Below are 9,467 nucleotides of genomic sequence, written 5' to 3' on the forward strand. Positions count from 1 at the left end.
GGGGGGGGGGTATTTTTGACTATTTAGTGATATATTAACATTAAAACACACACACACAAAATGAGACTGAAGCAGTAAAGTACATTGGTATTTAAGACATTCTTTGAAAACAAGATTTAATGTTTTAGGCAATTTTGTTTAATATTTGTTTTAAGGATACTTCAGTATTTTCATAGAAAAATAAGACTGAACAAATGCATGTTTCTGAAATGCACCCAAGGCTCTGGTAAGTAAGTTAGTAAGAAAATAAATAAATCAATTGGATATATACATATGTACCCACTACCATAAACATCTTCAAAAATACTCTCACAAACCTCTAAATAAATACATTTATAAAATTGTTGAAAATAAAAGAATACTATTCAAAATAAATAAATAATAAATGTAACAATTATACACACACGCACACCCACTACGATAAACATCTTGAAAACAAATACTCCCATAAAATTAATTTAATCAAATTCTGAGGAGGACAATGTTTATCTTACCCCTATAAACGCATACAACATGTCATTTCATCTAAGGGGAATCGTGTAGAGTCACAGTAAACTAATTCATGCCGCATGTGTTGTGGCATCTGCTGCATGTATATAATATCCTGTTCAAAAGAAGTGCGGTTGTAATCAGCAAGTTATCACTATTGATTTGCAAGGAGTGAAATTAGAGTGGGTCTTTTGAAGCTGCGGGCTGTCAGAGGCTGACCTCGGTCCGTGCACTCCTTCACCTCCAAGTTCTAATCCGCCTCAGAGACCAACCGTCTGCTTGTGTCAAACCTACACACCATCAGTCTGACAGCAAGACGAGAGAAAGGAACAAGACAAAGGAAGAGAGAGAGAGAGCGCAAAGGGAGATAGCTAACATCAGCACCGCTCAACGCTAACTGAAGCAGCCAGAGCCAAACCTGCTCTTTAGCTTTAGTTAAAATTTGAAAAGCTGTCTTTTTCTCCGAGCGTAATGTATTGTTACAGTGCGGCCCCTCGGTTTACCCAGACAAGGATGAGGAAAGTTTTCTGAGAGATGCTTGTGCGCAAGATGAACAAGAGGGAGAAAGGCAATTAAAATTCAAGGCCCGTTAGTCCTGCCATAAACACGCAGTGTGATCTGCGGAAACAGGGCCAAGCCCTGAGTGTGTTTTATTTAAGAGTTTGTGTAAAAGAGCCCACAGTGGTTTGACGTCTCAATTGGCTTCCACCCCAACCCCCCTCACCTGTACGATCCTGTATCTCCATGTGTTTTTTTATATTATGCATGCAGTGAATCACTATTACCCTTTTAGCTCCCAACTAGCCTCTTTTTATTTTTCTATTTACTTATTTACGCATCTGTAGCCCTCAGCTTTCTCTGCCTCCCCCTATACAGTAGCTCACAGTTAAATATTTACAGAATTCCTCCATTTCTGAGGACCGTCCCACTCCGGCTGTGACAGGCACCAGCCTCTGACAGTAATGGAATGAGAACGTGCATTTAGAAAACACATCGAGGCACTTAGACGTGCAACGAGGACGAATCATACAACACCAAGGCTAATGTCAGCTAGTCAATGATGCGGGTTGTTTTGCTGTCACACGACCGACACGGTCTAATCTGACTTTCACTAATGTAGCCTTGTGAATGTTATTATGGAAAAAAAGTTAAAAGTTGGGATAGTTTAAAGAGAGAGAGAAAAGCAACAACATAAGATTCACTAAATTAATGGGGCAGTTTATGTTGCTTGGCATTTCATTTTTGTCCTCGAAAGCTTTCGGTGTGCCACTATATAGCAGGACATTCGTCGCTTGTTACATTTGTAAATTTAAGTGTGTGTGTCATGTTGGGTGAGCACATTAGTGTCCCTTATAGCACTGAGTGAAATGTCAAACTAAAACATCTTTGGAACGCGGGGTGATGTTTCGTGCACAGACACTGTCCCAGTTCATGCAAATAAATCCATGCATATTTAAAAGCAATGCAAATGAGAATGCATGACAAACAAGGCTTTTAGCTGGAAATTTAATTATATGTGTACTTGCTTGCAAATGAGTTTACTTTATCTCGTTCGCTCTCTTCCTGTCTCTCTTGTTCTCTCTCTTTATAATTTCTCTCGCTTTCAAAGACTATTTTGACTACTGTTCTGAATTCAAGCTGATTTAGAATGCCAATGAAACAGCACACCTAACTTGAATTCCACATACGCTGCACCATGGACTTTGTTTACTCAATTTAATTTATGATAAAAACCCAGTATCTGTGCTTAAATAAACAGTGATAGCATGTCAGGCTTCGTGGAATGTAATTTTTGTGGCTGTTTAGTAGCACCACCAGAGTAACGCTAAAATACTGCAATAAATCTTAACTAAATCATATGCAATGCACCTTAAATATAATATATACACTCATATGTTTGGCGTGAGTAAGTCTCCTATGCTCACTGAGGTTGCATTTATTTGATTAAAAATGCAGTAAAAACACTGGGTCTCATTCACTCAAGTGTGACAATGCACACATTTGTGAGTAAAATTTGGGTGCAAACATTTTCACAAACAAACCATGATTCACAAAAAAAAAACTTTCACACTAAAATGTATTATTAATTTAATTAAATGAAAATGTAGGATCAACCGAAATAACATGTATGTTAAAAAAGTAATACAAATATATATATATTTTTTTTTTTTAAATCACATACTGTGGGCCATATTATTGTATTAAGGTGCAATTTTATACATATATATTTCAACTTAAATATACAGTATGTCATCATATACAGTGAAAGAGTAAGAAAATCTGCATTAGAGCTCAAACTGTGCAGATATATGTATGTACCACTGGCTAATGAGGCAAGAGTGCATCTTTAGAGAGCATCATGTATGTTTACTGAGATTGGTGTAAGGCTGTAAAGGAAAGGTTGTGTGGAAAGCCCTCACATAGAGATGGTTTGAGTGGGTTTTAGTTTGTAAATGACTAACCTCAGTATTCATTTAGAATACACCAAATTCATTAACATTAGAACGAGATTAAGAACAAATTAATTGTATGCATTCATGTTTTCATGAAAAGTTTTCCTGTGCATACATATACAAAATATTCCACACAATTGTTAGTGAATGAGACTGAGCAGTATTGTGAAATATGATTATAATTTAAAATAACTGTTTTCTATTTAAATATATATTCAAACTTATTAAAATGTTTTCCCGTGAAGTCTGAGCTGAATTTTCAGCAGCGATTATTTAAGTTTTCAGTTTCGCGTGATCCTTCAGAAATCATGCTATTATGCTGATTTGGTTCTCAAGAAACATTTCTTATAGTTATCAATGCTGAAAACAGTTGTGCTGATTAAGCTTTTTGTGGAAATGTTGTTCAAAATAACTGCATTTATTTGAAATTTTCTGTAACATTAAGAATGTATTTACTGTAACTTTTAATTCCAATGCCTATAACTAAATAAAAAATAAAGGATAAAAGGATATAAGCAGTAAAATGAAGCATTGGCATTTTTTATTAAACCCATATACTAAGGAAAAAAAACATGTTTTCTATGTTTTCTTATTTAAAAAAAAACAAACAAACATCTGGCATCAAGTAATTATTTTTACCTTTACAAACAATATTTTCCAGAGTAATTTTCAGTAAAACTACATGTATTTAATTTGCACTATATGTGACAAAAGGTACAGTATATGATATGTTCTATTCTTCATTAAAATTACTTTTTTTTAACAGTGTACTGCATGTGCCCTTGGATATGTATGTGCGTTAAAGACCGATAATGAGAAAAAGAGAATGAGACAGGAGAGGGAGAGGTCACACAAAACGTTTTAAAACCATCCACACAACGAGAGTACAGCGATTCACCTTGAAGAGCGCATGAAACGAGAATGTTCCTGTTTCCCCCCTTTCTCACACCATGGCCTAGTTTTTCATAAGGTCTTATGAGTCCTGACACTTCATTAGCAGCACTCAGCTCGAGTTTTGTCCACACGGTCAAGGTCAAGACATGTCTACTAAGTCATAGTCGAGCTGCCCCTTACAGGAGCTTTTTTCGTCTCTTTTCTTCTTACTTTCTGCAGCGCGTTTCAGTCTTTGGCCAAAGACGCACTAAGTTATTGAACTGAAGATAAAAGGTGCTCATGGCTGTTACTTGGCTCCACTTTTCTTCTAAATAACCCTCTCACCACTATTACCTTTCTTCTAATCTTGTGAAATGTCCAGATCATTTGAATCACCTGCTTTCTAAAGCTGCTTTTCTTATTGGCGGTTATGTCATTAGCGCAGTAACTAGAGTCTCTAAAATAGTCCTAGAATGTAATTTACATGCTTTGTGCCATGATAAAGTTACACAGAAGCAGAGAAAGAGCACTAATTAAGTTAGTCTGGGTACATTGTCAGGTGTCAGTGACACATTCAGAGCAGTGAAGCCATCAAATGCCGGGATCCATAGCCAGAAATCTGATTCAATATGCTATTTCATCTGGGCGTGAGGTATTTGAGAAAGAGAGAGATGCATTTAAAGTCTGAAAAAACTGTAAATATTCTTTAATGTAAAAATGTGCGAGTGGGGACCTCGGCGCTCAGGGAAATCTTGTTCACATCAATATCGATGAGATGAAGACTGTCTACTGGAAGAACTCAGAACTCTATGGCTCAGTCAATGCATTCGAATATGAAACATTTCAAATCGCTTTATGCCAATGTGACCTGACTAACAGGATTGGTTAGCGCACTGCGGCAGATATACAGACGAATGGAGGATAAAAGAGGAAAAACGTTGGACAGAAAGAGAATAGAAAAAGTTTTAGAAAGGGGTTATTAAAGGACAATCTTCTTATATGCTCATAAAACCAATTCACTCTGAAAGGGTCTGGCACGTATTCACTAAAAATAAATCTATGCACTTTCACAGCCCACATGGAAGTGTCTTAAATAACTGTGAACTTCATGTTGTACATATGCTGTAAACTAGGTTTTAACTGCAGCGCTGTCTCTCTCTCACTTTCCCCGTGTTGTTCTGAAGTTTAATTGGAGTTGATGTGTGGCTCCAAGGCCTCGACTTTCCTGCTTTTGCACTAATTCTGCTCAGTTAAACTCAGTTAAACTCACTGAGTGAGAGAGAGAGACAGAGAGAGAGAGTAGGAGAGAGAGAATAATAGACTAAGGCAGCTGTAAGGGTTTTATTCCATACAAGTGTCAGTACTGGTTGTGTGCTGGGAGCCAGGGGCTGACAGGGGCCTGACCATAAATTATCCAGTAATCAAGCCTGAGCCACCTGGACATCAGAGTGTGTGTGTTTATGTGTGTGTGTGTGGCCAGGACCAGCCCCCTCTGGGATGCTGGGTATTATTGCCTTGAGTGAGCGTTGAACATTGGCGAATTATATTATCTTTCAGACAATAAATCACATTCCAAAACATGCCAGCACTCACCATTCAGAGCGGCTTCTAAATATATTTTTCGCTCTCTTTTCCTTTGTCTTTTATTTTTCCTAAAATCTGCTTCTTTTACCTCCTTTACTCTATTAATGGGCAGTTGTGGCCTAATGGATAGAGAATTGGACTTGTAACATGAAGGTCGCGGGTTCGAGTCTCAGGTCCGGCAGGAATTGTCGATGGGGGGAGTGAATAACCAGCGCTCTCTCCAACTTCAATACCACGACAGAGGTGAGACCCTTGAGCAAGGTACTGAAACCCCAACTGTTCCCCAGGCACCGCAGCATTGGCTGCCCACTGCTCCAGGTTTGTGTTCACGGTGTGTGTGTGTTCACTACTGTGTGTGTGTGTTCACTACTGTGTGTGTGCACTTGGATGGGTTAAATGCAGAGCACAAAATCCGAGTATGAGACACCATACTTGGCCACATGCCACTTCACTTTCACTTTCACTATTTGGATGTGCCCAAGTCCAAATACTAGTGGGTACAACTGCACTCAAATAAACAAACAGGGCTTTTAAACAAGATTTCATTCATCTAATATAAACAAACAGTTCAAAATATTCCTTGTTCACTTGATAATTATTTCTTGATTTAATTGCAGATGGCTTATTTCAGGGAAGTAAAATAAATTAAATAACAATAACAATAAAACACAAGGCTCTAAAGTTGCTTGCTGATAAAAGAATACAAAAAGGACCTAACTAGAACTAACCAGGATGAAATCATGATTTTTCTGAACTCTGTGAACTGAGACATCAAAAGAGACTCAGGCTGATTTACTTAATGACCTGACTCAACTGAGCTGATTCATTTAAACAGCTCTTTCACTGTATGTGCTGTTTGAACAGAGTGATTCATTAGGCAATGTCGTGATTCAGTCTTCAGCCAGTGGCCACACGACTGACTGACTGATCGATGTATCACATGTACAGTGCATCGGGATTGACGTTTCTGTAACATTTACTCAAATGGTTTTATGTCTGGGTACTCTGAATTGCACACTGCCTACATGGCTACTGTGTATTCTGTCACAAACTGCTGAAGAGAAAACAAAGAATATAACTTTAAATGGACTCCTTCACATCAGAACTACATCAATGAATTGTCACTGGACACCTGTCAAATGGAATTTAAGTATAAACGTTAAGACATTGTCCTAATGATGGAAAGACTGAAAGAGAAAGTCAACATTATTTTGTTCACCCTGTAAAGGACCATTAACACAAATGCAAAAACATGAGACAATAGCAGTGGAATGGGGGGAAAAAGCAAAGACTCAAGAACTTGAGCATAGCATTTTAAGAATGCCAACTCACACAACACCAAAAAATGCACTAGACGGACTTGTTTGACCATTGTGCTTGCATCTTGGATCTTCTGTAGCATCTTGCACAAGACATTCTAAAAATGCATTCAAATTAAAAAGTACAACTTTTAAAAAACAGGTCTCTACATTTTTATACGCCCTGTGTTTTGCATTTTTATCCACAAAACCTGTACAGAGAGAACTCATTATTGCTTTTAAAGTTGAACTGATTTTTAACTGGATGCAAATAATGATAATAATAATAAAGATGTGACTGTAAAAATACAGTATGACATATCTGCCGAAAATAGGCCCATAACCAAACTCTTGCATAGTGTCCTTCAGTTTTCTTTTTACCCACTTTGAGGGTATTGCACTCCTCTGAGCACAATACTCAATAGAGATGAAGACACTGAAGGCTCCATATTTAGAAATACATTTGTGAGTGTCCTTCTTACCACAAACTTCCTGTTAGCATTTGTGCTTCTGTGTTTTCACCGCTGAATAGAGCACATTTATTCAGCAAAAATAGATTATTTCACTGCCAATGCTTGTCTTTTGAACCCAACTTACATTCTGTAAAGACAGAGTAAAAAAAAATGAAAAGAGAAATGGAGTGAGAGAGAGAGACAACAGAGTAAGAGAAATAGTGAGAAAGCCTAAGGATTGTAAGTAAATCAGTGAGTGACACTGACAGTTCAATCATCTTCCAGGCTGACAGAATCCGTCATACCTGTCATATCACTTAATATGATTTTCAGCACTGCGATGTCACAACTTTTATAAGCAGATCAGTCTCCCATAATTCCTACATACAGTAATATCTCTTCAGCAAAACCATAATCAATTGTGATGCATGTGCAGTATCCATGCAGTATATGCTGGGGTCCAAAAGATCACCAGTGAAAATGTTCTCATTCAGATTCTTTGATATAAACGATCTTAACTTTTACTCAATGATTTACATAAGAGCAAAACATCAAATCCAACTGTATGGGAACACAAAGTACTCGCTAAACCGGTCATGTGCTTTTTGCTACATCGTATGAATTTAAAAGCACAGCTCTACAAATATCAATAATGGCTTTGTCGGTGGTCTTTATGTGCTTAATAAATCTATTATGGTTTAGCTGAATTTACATGTTCAGTTGATAAAGCTTAATTCAAAGAGCCACTGAACATCGTTGAGTTTCCTCATCTGTTGTGTGCCTGAGGGCCAATTACCTCCTCCATTAGTACAGATGTTTTTGTCCTTGATCTGCCTGGTATATTTGGGCCTGGAGAGGACCACTGATCTCTTTAGGACATTAGAGAAAGAAAAGCACAAAAGAAGAAACGAGAGACACTTCAGTCATTATTCGAGCCTGATGAGAGCTGCCAGGCCATTACAGGCATATTCATTGTAGGATATCAGACTGTAACAAAGTTCGTAAGGGGAAGAAGGAAGTGACTCAGGTAGGCGGTTTGGAGACTCGTGGCTCTTTTATTTCTTTCTCTAAATTTCAACTAAACACAAATGGCGCGCCTCCAGCGTGTGCTCACTCTGCCAAGGCATAAACTCAGTTCAATCAGCTTTTCCTCCTCCGGCTACGGAATCGCCACGAGTCCCAGTCTCTCTCTCTCCTTGTTACTGTGCTAATTAATAGTGTTTTCACTATATTTTGGATATTAATATCCATTGCAGAGTTGATGTTATACGGCTCGTTCAATGAATCGCTGGCCGTCTCAGTGATCAGCCGTAAAACAGTGATTCTGTCCAAATTCCCTTTAAAATCTTAAATGATTCCCTTTGAGCTAAATTGACCTGTTTCCCTTACATCATGGATGCCTCGCCAGTAATGAGGACCCACATTCAGAGGACAAGAAGGTCATTAGAAAGCCTTCAAGGAAGCACCCACTCTCTTGAACACACAGCACGATCCAGACATGCCTCACACTGACAGAAATATCTTAACAATTGGGCCTTTTCTACGCTCGGTGTTTATAGAAAACAGACTATTATAATTGTATTCATTCATTTGGCATGTTTTTGTGTTCTATGGGAATCGAACCTGGGAATCATGACCTTAATGTCAACTACCAGTGGAACTACAGCAATAGAGTTGAACAGAAATGTTAAAGGAATAGTTTACCTAAAAAAAAGATAGTTTGCAGTTAATTTACTCACACTCCGGCCATCGCATATTTTTAGCTGAACTCATGGCCCTTGGTGGTTCATTAAATGCAAGTCTAAAAAAAGCAGATACTAGGGGTGTGTGATATTTATTGTCTGCGATGATATTGAAATTATTGTGTTAACGTTATGTGAGGTGAAATTGAGTAAAAAACAAACAAAAATGCGTTTTGAAAGTCCAAAAGCATTCACTGCATGATGAAGCCTACTAGACTGCAGTTGGAATGCCCATATAATTCAAGTTAAGAAAGCAAAAAAAATCCCTGTATGTTATTGTCACGATCTGCTACGGTGCGGGAACACGGAGCAAGGAACGAGGAGACCAAGAGTACAACAACCAAGGAATTTATTAATCTTCACGGGGAATCACACGTAGCACGAGGAGTAGACATAAACATTCACATTCAATACCGGACGCTGGAGCACACACAGGGAACACTATTTATACACACACGAGGAGGGGATGATGAGACACACCTGGGAGCAATGAAACATCATGGGAAACACCTGGGACAAATGAACTTAATTAATCACATACAACAGGAGACGAAAATCACATGACGAGGACAGGAA

General features: G+C 38.0%; 1 long non-coding RNA gene across 1 annotated transcript in view; it reads right to left on the bottom strand.

Moving 5' to 3' along the window:
* LOC107740190 (uncharacterized) overlaps window positions 1–8,202 on the bottom strand; it is a 22,829-nt gene extending 14,627 nt beyond the window's left edge. Inside the window, exon 1 of the long non-coding RNA XR_001640066.1 lies at window positions 8,138–8,202. This is a non-coding gene — a long non-coding RNA (uncharacterized LOC107740190). The remainder of the gene's footprint in view (window positions 1–8,137) is intronic.
* Window positions 8,203–9,467: the final 1,265 nt, after the last annotated feature.

Source organism: Sinocyclocheilus rhinocerous, unplaced genomic scaffold, assembly GCF_001515625.1.
Source record: "Sinocyclocheilus rhinocerous isolate Xijiao unplaced genomic scaffold, SAMN03320098_v1.1 scaffold584, whole genome shotgun sequence".
In the NCBI taxonomy this organism is placed as follows: domain Eukaryota; kingdom Metazoa; phylum Chordata; class Actinopteri; order Cypriniformes; family Cyprinidae; genus Sinocyclocheilus; species Sinocyclocheilus rhinocerous.